General features: G+C 40.4%; 1 protein-coding gene across 19 annotated transcripts in view; it reads left to right on the top strand.

Annotated features, from left to right (window-relative positions):
- Positions 1 to 12,844, top strand: part of CADPS2 (calcium dependent secretion activator 2) — a 540,583-nt gene that overhangs the window by 366,527 nt on the left and 161,212 nt on the right. The gene's annotated exons all lie outside the window — the stretch shown is intronic.

The following is a 12,844-nucleotide window of genomic DNA, read 5'->3' as shown; positions in this document are numbered from 1 at the left end:
AGATGATCTATCCATTGTTGTAAGTGGGGTATTAAAGTCCCCTGCAATTACCACATTCTTATCAGTAAGGTTGCTTATGTTGGCAATCGTTTTATATATTTCAGAGCTCCTATATTTGGCGCGTAGACATTTATAATTGTTAGTTCTTCCTGATGGATAGACCCTGTAATTATTATATAATGCCGTTCTTCATCTCTTGTTACAGCCTTTAAAGTCTAGTTTGTCTGATATAAGTATGGCTACTCCAGATTTCTTTTGACTTCAGTAGCATGGTAGATAGTTCTCCATCCCCTCACTTTCAATCTGAAGGTGTCCTCAGGTCTAAAATGAGTTACTTGTAGACAGCAAATAGATGGGTCTTGTGTTTTTATCCGTTCTGATACCCTATGTCTTTTGGTTGGAGCATTTAGTCCATTTACATTCAGTGTTATTGTAGAAAGATACGGGTTTAGAGTCATTGTGATGTCTGTAGGTTTCATGCCTGTAGTGATGTCTCTGGTACGTTGTGGTCCATGCAACATTTCACTCACAGAATCCCCCTTAGGATCTCTTGTAGGGCTGGTTTAGTGGTGATGAATTCCTTCAGTTTTTGGGAAGACCTTTCTCTCTCCTATTCTGAATGACAGACTTGCTGGATAAAGGATTCTTGGCTGCCTGGTTTTTCTGTTCATCACATTGAAGATTTCCTGCCATTCCTTTCTGGTCTGCCAAGTTTCAGTAGATAGGTCTGTCACTGGTCTTATCAGTCTCCCTTATAAATTTGAACATATTTTGATTTTACATGCAAACCCCATCAACAAACTTCTTTTCCTGGAATGTGGTGAATATAATAGTTTTTCTCATATATATGAAAGCTAGACCTATTATTTAGAATCTCTATAAAAAAAATAGAATTGAAGGATTAGCAAAAGCATTTGAATTGGGGTCTTGGCTAGTCTGCAATGTAATGCTAAGAATTCTTTTATGGAAAACACCTAGAAATGCTGGGTAAGGTATAATACACATCTTTTTTACATGCATACCTGAACTGCAAGAAGAAAGGAAAACCCCAGGGACCAAAGAGTGAAGCTTGTGAGTTGACTTTGTAGCTGTATTGGGGCTGGACACACAAGGGTGTTGATGTTGGTTTGTAGGGATTTTACTGTTCACGCAAAGAAAACATACCCTGAGGCATACTCAGAGTGGGAATTTGGATAAGAGATCTTCTCATAAAGAACTTAAAAGATCTAGAACACTGTGAAATGTGGACTAGAAAAAAAAAACTGCCCCCAGGCTAGTAAATTTATATTTGGCTCTAAATATGGAGTAAAAATGACTCCTGAGAATTTATAACTATTAGCCTGTACTCAGAGAATGTTGAAGTTCTAATTTATTTTATACAAATTTAAGGGAGAAATGCTCAAGTTAAGAAATAAACATAAAAAGTACTTATGGATTGGTGATATATCTGAGGCATGTGACATTTTTAAAAAACTTTTTGGAGAGATGAACCTTTAAAGTAGGTTTTATAAAATATCCACAGATAAAATGGTGTTGGATATGAGCTCATAATTTAAAATCACAAAACAATAAACCACTTATTTATACACCCAAGAATTTTAGTAATAACTATCATATGTATAAACTACAAAATAATTAAACTTAGGGTGATGAAATTTATAAACTGATTCAAAACTATAAGAAAAGAAAACACACTATGAAAAATGAACAAGCAGGTTTGGAATAGGACTATGTGGAGCTAGTAAAAATTTTAAAGTCATTGAAATTATATCTTTATTGGACAGGTTAAACAGTAGGTTAGACACATCTAAAGAGAAAATTAGTGATGTAATTAATGATAGAATATTATAATCTTAAGAAATTACTCAGCATAGAGAAATGAAGAAGCATAAAGTATGTAGAGGTTAAAAGGTAGGAAAGAATCTACAGTTCCAAGATACTTGTGATAGAATTTGAAGAAAGAGTAAAGGGCAAATGAGATAGAGTCAACATTTGAAAAGATAATGAATGAGATTAAAATTTGATAAAAGTCACAAATTATCAGATACAAGAAATACTACAAATATTAACCAAGATAAACATTAAAACTCCCTAAAATTTCACAGTAAAACTATAGGATAACAGGACTGGCTGGCTCCATTGGTAGAACATGCAGGGTCATGAGTTTGAGGCCCCTTGATCTCCGGGTTGTGAGTTGGAGCCCATCGAGGGTAGGGTTTGCTTTTAAAAGAAAATTTTTAATTAAAACACAGGATAACAAAGATAAAGAGTACATTTAGGAGAAATTAGAAAAGGCAAATTCACTGCAAAGGGACCACAGTCAGAGTGTCATCAAACTTTTCAATATGGATTATGTAAGGTTTCTGATGATGGAATATCTTCAAAGTGCTGAAAGATTACTAGCCTAGAATATTCTATAACCAACTAAACATTCATAGGGTAGGGGCTCCTGGGTGGCTCAGTCAGTTAAGCGTCCGACTTCGGCTCAGGTCATGATCTAGCGGTTCGTGAGTTCGAGCCCTGAGTCGGGCCCTGTGCTGACAGCTCGGAGCCTGGAGCCTGTTTTGGATTCTGTGTCTCCCTCTCTCTGACCCTCCCCCGTTCATGCTCTGTCTCTCTCTGTCTCAAAAATAAATAAACGTTAAAAACAATTTAAAAAAAACATAGGGTAGAGTTAAAGACATTTTTAAAATAAAAACTGACTCAAAAAGTTTTTACTAAGGAAGGAAATTGAACCCAGTGATGGTGCGTGCCTTCTTTTTAAGCCTTCTTTTATTTTTTTTTTTTTCTGAAATTTATTGACAAATTGGTTTCCATACAACACCCAGTGCTCATCCCAAAAGGTGCCCTCCTCAATACCCATCACCCACACTCTCCTCCCTCCCACCCCCCATCAACCCTCAGTTTGTTCTCAGTTTTTAACAGTCTCTTATGCTTTGGCTCTCTCCCATTCTAACCTCTTTTTTTTTTTTTTTCCTTCCCCTCCCCGATGGGTTCCTGGTAAGTTTCTCAGGATCCACATAAGAGTGAAACCATATGGTATCTGTCTTTCTCTGTATGGCTTATTTCACTTAGCATCACACTCTCCAGTTCCATCCACGTTGCTACAAAAGGCCATATTTCATTTTTTCTCATTGCCACGTAATATTCCATTGTGTATATAAACCACAATTTCTTTATCCATTCATCAGTTGATGGACATTTAGGCTCTTTCCATAATTTGGCTATTGTTGAGAGTGCTGCTATGAACATTGGGGTACAAGTGGCCCTATGCATCAGTACTCCTGTATCCCTTGGATAAATTCCTAGCAGTGCTATTGCTGGGTCATAGGGTAGGTCTATTTTTAATTTTCTGAGGAACCTCCACACTGCTTTCCAGAGCGGCTGCACCAATTTGCATTCCCACCAACAGTGCAAGAGGGTTCCCGTTTCTCCACATCCTCTCCAGCATCTATAGTCTCCTGATTTGTTCATTTTGGCCACTCTGACTGGCGTGAGGTGATACCTGAGTGTGGTTTTGATTTGTATTTCCCTGATAAGGAGCGACGCTGAACATCTTTTCATGTGCTTGTTGGCCATCCGGATGTCTTCTTTAAAGAAGTGTCTATTCATGTTTTCTGCCCATTTCTTCACTGGGTTATTTGTTTTTCGGGTGTGGAGTTTGGTGAGCTCTTTATAGATTTTGGATACTAGCCCTTTGTCCGATATGTCATTTGCGAATATCTTTTCCCATTCCGTTGGTTGCCTTTTAGTTTTGTTGGTTGTTTCCTTTGCTGTGCAGAAGCTTTTTATCTTCATAAGGTCCCAGTAATTCACTTTTGCTTTTAATTCCCTTGCCTTTGGGGATGTGTCGAGTAAGAGATTGCTACGGCTGAGGTCAGAGAGGTCTTTTCCTGCTTTCTCCTCTAAGGTTTTGATGGTTTCCTGTCTCACATTTAGGTCCTTTATCCATTTTGAGTTTATTTTTGTGAATGGTGTGAGAAAGTGGTCTAGTTTCAACCTTCTACATGTTGCTGTCCAGTTCTCCCAGCACCATTTGTTAAAGAGGCTGTCTTTTTTCCATTGGATGTTCTTTCCTGCTTTGTCAAAGATGAGTTGGCCATATGTTTGTGGGTCTAGTTCTGGGGTTTCTATTCTATTCCATTGGTCTATGTGTCTGTTTTGGTGCCAATACCATGCTGTCTTGATGATGACAGCTTTGTAGTAGAGGCTAAAGTCTGGGATTGTGATGCCTCCTGCTTTGGTCTTCTTCTTCAAAATTCCTTTGGCTATTCGGGGCCTTTTGTGGTTCCATATGAATTTTAGGATTGCTTGTTCTAGTTTCGAGAAGAATGCTCGTGCAATTTTGATTGGGGTTGCATTGAATGTGTAGATAGCTTTGGGTAGTATTGACATTTTGACAATATTTATTTTTCCAATCCATGAGCAGGGAATGTCTTTCCATTTCTTTAAATCTTCTTCAATTTCCTTCAGAAGCTTTCTATAGTTTTCAGCATACAGATCCTTTACATCTTTGGTTAGATTTATTCCTAGATATTTTATGCTTCTTGGTGCAATTGTGAATGGGATCAGTTTCTTTATTTGTCTTTCTGTTGCTTCATTGTTAGTGTATAAGAATGCAACTGATTTCTGTACATTGATTTTGTATCCTGCAACTTTGCTGAATTCCTGTATCAGTTCTAGCAGACTTTTGGTGGAGTCTATCGGATTTTCCATGTATAATATCAAGTCATCTGCAAAAAGCGAAAGCTTGACTTCATCTTTGCCAATTTTGATGCCTTTGATTTCCTTTTGTTGTCTGATTGCTGATGCTAGAACTTCCAGCACTATGTTAAACAGCAGCGGTGAGAGTGGGCATCCTTGTCGTGTTCCTGATCTCAGGGAAAAAGCTTTCAGTTTTTCCCCGTTGAGGATGATGTTAGCTGTGGGCTTTTCATAAATGGCTTTTATGATCTTTAAGTATGTTCCTTCTATCCCGACTTTCTCAAGGGTTTTTATTAAGAAAGGGTGCTGGATTTTGTCGAAGGCCTTTTCTGCATCGATTGACAGGATCATATGGTTCTTCTCTCTTTTTTTGTTAATGTGATGTATCACGTTGATTGATTTGCGAATGTTGAACCAGCCCTGCATCCCAGGAATGAATCCCACTTGATCATGGTGAATAATTCTTTTTATATGCCGTTGAATTCGATTTGCTAGTATCTTATTGAGAATTTTTGCATCCATATTCATCAGGGATATTGGCCTGTAGTTCTCTTTTTTTACTGGGTCTCTGTCTGGTTTAGGAATCAAAGTAATACTGGCTTCATAGAATGAGTCTGGAAGTTTTCCTTCCCTTTCTATTTCTTGGAATAGCTTGAGAAGGATAGGTATTATCTCTGCTTTAAATGTGTGGTAGAACTCCCCTGGGAAGCCATCTGGTCCTGGACTCTTATTTGTTGGGAGATTTTTGATAACCGATTCAATTTCTTCGCTGGTTATGGGTCTGTTCAAGCTTTCTATTTCCTCCTGATTGAGTTTTGGAAGAGTGTGGGTGTTCAGGAATTTGTCCATTTCTTCCAGGTTGTCCAATTTGTTGGCATATAAGTTTTCATAGTATTCCCTGATAATTGTTTGTATCTCTGAGGGATTGGTTGTAATCATTCCATTTTCATTCATGATTTTATCTATTTGGGTCATCTCCCTTTTCTTTTTGAGAAGCCTGGCTAGAGGTTTGTCAATTTTGTTTATTTTTTCAAAAAACCAACTCTTGGTTTCGTTGATCTGCTCTACAGTTTTTTTAGTTTCTATATTGTTTATTTCTGCTCTGATCTTTATTATTTCTCTTCTTCTGCTGGGCTTAGGCTGCCTTTGCTGTTCTGCTTCTAGTTCCTTTAGGTGTGCTGTTAGATTTTGTATTTGGGATTTTTCTTGTTTCTTGAGATAGGCCTGGATGGCAATGTATTTTCCTCTCAGGACTGCCTTTGCTGCGTCCCAAAGTGTTTGGATTGTTGTATTTTCATTTTCGTTTGTTTCCATATATTTTTTAATTTCTTCTCGAATTGCCTGGTTGACCCACTCATTCGTTAGTAGGGTGTTCTTTAACCTCCATGCTTTTGGAGGTTTTCCAGACTTTTTTCTGTGGTTGATTTCAAGCTTCATAGCATTGTGGTCTGAAAGTAAGCATGGTATAATTTCAATTCTTGTAAACTTATGAAGGGCTGTTTTGTGACCCAGTATATGATCTATCTTGGAGAATGTTCCATGTGCACTCGAGAAGAAAGTATATTCTGTTGCTTTGGGATGCAGAGTTCTAAATATATCTGTCAAGTCCATCTGATCCAATGTCTCATTCAGGGCCCTTGTTTCTTTATTGACCGTGTGTCTAGATGATCTATCCATTTCTGTAAGTGGGGTGTTAAAGTCCCCTGCAATTACCACATTCTTATCAATAAGGTTGCTTATGTTTATGAGTAATTGTTTTATATATTTGGGGGCTCCGGTATTCGGTGCATAGACATTTATAATTGTTAGCTCTTCCTGATGGATAGACCCTGTAACTATTATATAATGTCCTTCTTCATCTCTTGTTACAGCCTTTAATTTAAAGTCTAGTTTGTCTGATATAAGTATGGCTACTCCAGCTTTCTTTTGGCTTCCAGTCGCATGATAAATAGTTCTCCATCCCCTCACTCTCAATCTAAAGGTGTCCTCAGGTCTAAAATGAGTCTCTTGTAGACAGCAAATAGATGGGTCTTGTTTTTTTATCCATTCTGATACCCTATGTCTTTTGGTTGGCGCATTTAATCCATTTACATTCAGTGTTATTATAGAAAGATACGGGTTTAGAGTCATTGTGATGTCTGTATGTTTTATGCTTATAGTGATGTCTCTGGGACTTTGTCTCACAGGGTCCCCCTTAGGATCTCTTGTAGGGCTGGTTTAGTGGTGACAAATTCCTTCAGTTTTTGTTTGTTTGGGAAGACCTTTATCTCTCCTTCTATTCTAAATGACAGACTTGCTGGATAAAGGATTCTTGGCTGCATATTTTTTCTGTCTAGCACCCTGAAAATCTCGTGCCAATTCTTTCTGGCCTGCCAAGTTTCAAAAGAGAGATCAGTCACGAGTCTTATAGGTCTCCCTTTATATGTGAGGGCACGTTTACCCCTTGCTGCTTTCAGAATTTTCTCTTTATCCTTGTATTTTGCCAGTTTCACTATGATATGTCGTGCAGAAGATCGATTCAAGTTACGTCTGAAGGGAGTTCTCTGTGCCTCTTGGATTTCAATGCCTTTTTCCTTCCCCAGTTCAGGGAAGTTCTCAGCTATTATTTCTTCAAGTACCCCTTCAGCACCTTTCCCTCTCTCTTCCTCCTCTGGGATACCAATTATGCGTATATTATTTCTTTTTAGTGTATCACTTAATTCTCTAATTTTCCCCTCATACTCCTGGATTTTTTTATCTCTCTTTTTCTCAGCTTCCTCTTTTTCCATAACTTTATCTTCTAGTTCACCTATTCTCTCCTCTGCCTCTTCAAGCCGAGCTGTGGTGGTTTCCATTTTGTTATGCATTTCGTTTAAAGCGTTTTTCAGCTCCTCGTGACTGTTCCTTAGTCCCTTGATCTCTGTAGCAAGTGATTCTCTGCTGTCCTGTATACTGTTTTCAAGCCCAGCGATTAATTTTATGACTATTATTCTAAATTCACTTTCTGTTATATTATTTAAGTCCTTTTTGATCAGCTCATTAGCTGTTGTTATTTCCTGGAGATTCTTCTGAGGGGAGTTCTTCCGCTTGGTCATTTTGGATAGTCCCTGGCGTGGTGAGGACCTGCAGGGCACTTCCCCTGTGCTGTGGTGTATACCTGGAGTTGGTGGGCGGGGCCACAGTCAGACCTGATGTCTGCCCCCAGCCCACCACTGGGGCCACAGTCAGACTGGTGTGTGCCTTCTCTTCCCCTCTCCTAGGGGCGGGATTCACTGTAGGGTGGTGTGGCTCGTCTGGGCTACTTGCACCCTGCCAGGCTTGTGATGCTGGGGATCTGGCGTATTAGCTGGGGTGGGTAGGCAAGGTGCTCGGGGGCAGGAGGGGCAGGCTTAGATCGCTTCTCCTTAGGTGATCCACTTCAGGAGGGGCCCTGTGGCAGCAGGAGGGAGTCAGATCCGCTGCCGGAGGTTTGGCTCCGCAGAAGCGCAGAGTTGGGTGTTTGCGCGGAGCCAGCAAGTTCCCTGGCAGGAACCGGTTCCCTTTGGGATTTCGGCTGGGGGATGGGCGGGGGAAATGGCGCTGGCGAGCGCCTTTGTTCCCCACCAAACTGAGCTCTGTTGTCAGGGGGCGCAGCAGCTCTCCCTCCCTTTGTCCTCCAGCCTTCCCGCTTTCGGAGCAGAGCTGTTAACTTATGACCTCCCAGACGCTAAGTCGCGCTTGCTGTTGGAACACAGTCCGCCCGGCCCCTCCGCTTTTGCCAGCCAGACTCGGGGGCTCTGCTTGGCCGGCGAGCCGCCCCTCCGCCCCGGCTCCCTCCCGCCAGTCCGTGGAGCGCGCACCGCCTCGCCGCCCTTCCTACCCTCTTCCGTGGGCCTCTCGTCTGCGTTTGGCTCCGGCGACTCCGTTCTGCTAATCCTCTGATGGTTTTCTGGGTTATTTAGGCAGGTGTAGATGGAATCTAAGTGATCAGCAGGACGTGCGGTGAGCCCAGTGTCCTCCTAAGCCGCCATCTTGCCGCAACTCCTTAAGCCTTCTTTTAAAAAGCTGGTCATGCCCTAGGCAACAGAGCAGGTTTCAAAAAATACTAAAATTCTGAATCATTCTGGTCACAATAGAATTACTTTAAAACTCAGTAAGAAAAATGTAACCGCACATCCACATATGAAAGCACACTTGTAAATAGTTCATGTATAAAAAAGAACTAATGAAATGAGAAATATTTAGAACTGAACTAAGGAAAATGCTGTATGATAACTTGTGAGATTAAGCTAAAGTAAACTTAGAATAAACCTAGATATATATGCATTTAGGCTTATCGAACCTATATAATAACAACTGAAAATGAGTAAGCTAAGTAGATGAATTAAAACATTCATAAAAGAATAAGCCCCCCCAAAAAAGAAGGGAGAAATAATAAAGATAGCAGAAATTAAGAAATAGAAAACAAAGAATAGGGAGGAGTAACTAAATGCAAAGATACTCCTTGCAGGTGCTCAAAAAGGTAAATAAATCTCTTGCAAAACCGATTATGGGAAAAGGATTTGAATGACTGATAACATTAGGAAATGAGCAAACTTGTTTAATAAAGTAACCCACAGAAAAGAAATCCCAAGTGGCTAATAAAAATAGGAAATGTTCAGCCATATTAGTAATGAGAATTCAGAGAATCCAGAGAAATTCAGAGAATAGAGACACACCACGTACCATTCGTCAAAGTTGGTAAAATATTAAAGACTCAAAAACCAAGTTAAGCAAAGATATGTAGTACCAGGAGCTCTCCTGGACCCTTGATGTACGTATGCACTGGAAAGTAGTTTTGTAATGTCTAGCGAGGATGTAGATACACATGCCCTACAGCCTAGCAATTCCCTTCCCTGATGTAGCCCTTTAGGCAGCTCTAACACATGTGTGCAAGAATGACCGTTATGACACTATTTTTAATGGCAACAAGTGGAAGGTACTGAAGGCCATCATTAAGACATTGGGTAGAGTGTGGCAGTTCAGATAACAGAGTAGGTATCAAGATGGCTAAACATCATGTTGAACTTTTGGGCGAAAAGTTGCAGAAGAAAGATACATGATTTATTCATACAAAGTGTTAAAATGTGTGAAGAAGTACTTGATTTTCTCAATTTACTTATGTGGCAATTGTGATTTGTGATAAATACATACTTGGTCTTTATCCCCATTCTAGCATAGAATCCTTGTACTTTTCTACTGAGTGGTAAAGCTGTCTTATGTTAGATGATTTTAGAGCCCACCTAAGCATGGGGGCTGTTTGCCTAGAGAATCAACAGTGTGATTAGAACTGGAACTTTCACTTCCACCTACCCCCCACATCCTCCCAGACCTCAGGGAGGAGGCAGGCTAGAGGCTGGATACATTGCCAATGACCAGTGATTTAATCAATCAAGTAAGCCTCTATAATGAAGCCTCTGTAAAACACCAAAATAAGGGGCTTGAGAGAGCTTTTCAGGTTGGTGAACAGATGGAAGACTTAGGAGGTTGTGGGAAACCCTGATCTGTAGCCATTCAGAAATACAGGTAATAATTTGGACTAGTGTCTGAAGTACAAGGAGAGAGGGGCATCTGGGTGGCTCAGTCAGTTAAGCTTCTGACTCTTGATTTAAACTCCGGGCATGATCTCATGGTTTGTGAGTTGGAGCTCCTGCAGTTGGGCTCTGTGCTGACAGCATGGGACCTGCTCGGGATTCTCTCTCTTCCTCTATCTCTGCACCCCCCTTCCCTTCCCCCCTTCCCTTCCCCGTGCTCCCCCACCCCGCCACTTGCAAATAAATGAACTTAAAAAATGGAGTACAAGGAGAGAGTGGTAAGAACCTCCCATCTGTAGGTTACATTCTGGGTTTATGACTGGCATCTGAGGGGGAGTGGGGGTGGGTCAGTCTTGTAGGACTGCACCCTTAACCTATGGAATTTGAGTTCTATGTGCTGTGTTGGTATAGTGTTACAATTGAGCATATTGTAGGATACCCAACTGGTATCCAGAGCATTGCTTGTTATTGGTGTGGAAACCACCCTGCCTATGTATAAACCAGGTTGGAACTGGGTCTAAGAACCTAAAAATTTATGTAATAAAAGTTGTAAAAACATGCATGGGAATAATAAACACAAAATCCAGCATGATAATTACCTTTGTGGAAAGAGAAAAGAAAAATGGGTTTGAATATCTATATACACACACGCACACACACATATATATATACATTAACTGTATCCAGACAAAAACCCTTAAATATATATGTGTGGGTGTATATGTACATTTATATGTACATATGTGTGTGTATGTGTATACACACACACAAACACACACACACATATATGTTTTTTTGTTTTTTTAAGTAGGCTTCACACCCAGCTCAGAGCCCAATGTGGAGCTTCAGGACCTGAACTAAGATCAGGCTTAACTGACTGAGTAACCCAGGCATCCCCATAATAGCACTTTTCAGTAATTAGTATAAATATTTTCATCTGTATCCTGTTCATATGTATGTACAGCGTTTATCCAAAAAAGTACACTCTACATTTTTGTTTTTCTGCCTGCTTTTTATGTTATATCTTAGAAATAAAGATATGTCTTGAAAAAAAAATCTGTCGTAAGTGCTTTGAAGGCTGAATAGCATTGTACTGTGTGATCATGTTGTAGTGTATTTAACCAAACCGCTATTGGTTTTTCCAGTTTTTGCTTACATTCAGTACTGCAGTGAACATACCATGCATGCATCTTTGAATATTTTCCATTTGTTTACTCAGAATAAGTTCTAAGATTTGCTGGATCAAAGGGATTGGGTAATAAACAGTGAGGCTTACATACTAGGAAGTTTCCAGCAGGCTGGAAACTCAGGAGGTGATGCTACAGTCTTGAAGCAGAATTGCCTCTTCCCTAGTGACGCTCAGTTGTTGCTCTTCTCTGTCAGCCTGTATTGATAGATAGCAGTTCTTTGCTGAATATATGTTTTGCATACATCTTAGTTTATGGCTTTGCCTTTTTACTCCTTTTTTTTTTTTAACATTTTATTTATTTTTGATAGAGACAGAGCACAAGTGGGGGAGGGGCAGAGAGAGCCAGAGACACAGAATCCAAAGCAGGCTCCAGGCTCTGAGCTGTCAGCACAGAGCCTGATGCAGGGCTCCAACTCACAAATCAAGAGATCATGACCTGAGCTGAAGGCAGACGCTTAACCGACTGAGCCACCCAAGCGCCCCTCCTTTTTACTTTCTTTGTGGTGTCCTTTAATAAGGAGAATTTCTTAACTTTAGCATAGTCTGTGTAACTTTTTTCCATAATTAGCTCTCGAGCCCTCTTTAATTTTTGTGTATTGAAAGGTATTTTTTGTGTTTTCTTACTTTCATTTATGTTTATAAGTGGAAAGGGGGCATAATTTACATTACCCAAACTGTTTTCCATGGAATCCTGTGTTCTATGATATTTTGCAGTTTAAGTGTTAATCCACCAAACATTCTTTTCTCCTGCTGGGAACAGCACTTCCCCTCTCTATTTGGGGGGAACATCTCAGAGCCCACCTATTGGAGCATTTGACATTCTTTGCCACAGATGTAAGCTCTTGACCCATACTGGACTAATGTCAGTTTTACCCCTTAGCCATAGTGATTTGTCCAAATATGGCCTTAAGACTCCAGGTGGGACAGCCAGGCAGGTGACTGAGGAGCTGCTGGCCACTGTGGTTCTAGGTCACTGAGACCACAGCACAAGAAAATGAAGCCAGTTTCAAAAGAGAAGTAGAGTGGAGACACAGAGTGATCTTGGCAGTGTTGAGTCTCTGGCTGCCAAAAAACTCACTCCACCCTGAACCTTCCTGTGGGTTTGCTTATGTGGGCCAGTAAATTCCCAATTTTTATTGAAATCTTTTTATTTATTTATTTGTTTGTTTGTTTTGAGAGACAGCACACGTCTGTGTGCACGTACAAGCAGGTGAGGGGCAGAGAAAAAAGGGGAGAGAAGATTGGAAGCAGACTCTGCTGACAGCTGAGAGCGCGACGCAGGGCTCCAGCTCACAAACCGTGAGATGATCATGACCTGAGCCGAATTCAGATGCGTAACCAATTGAGCCACCCAGGCGCCCCTGAAATCTTTTTTTTTTTAATCTGGAAATAAGTACATTTTAAAGTGTAGTTCCATGAT

Source organism: Prionailurus bengalensis, chromosome A2, assembly GCF_016509475.1.
Source record: "Prionailurus bengalensis isolate Pbe53 chromosome A2, Fcat_Pben_1.1_paternal_pri, whole genome shotgun sequence".
Classification (NCBI taxonomy): domain Eukaryota; kingdom Metazoa; phylum Chordata; class Mammalia; order Carnivora; family Felidae; genus Prionailurus; species Prionailurus bengalensis.
Note: the sequence above shows the minus strand (reverse complement) of the source record. Positions and strands in the feature narration are given on the sequence as shown.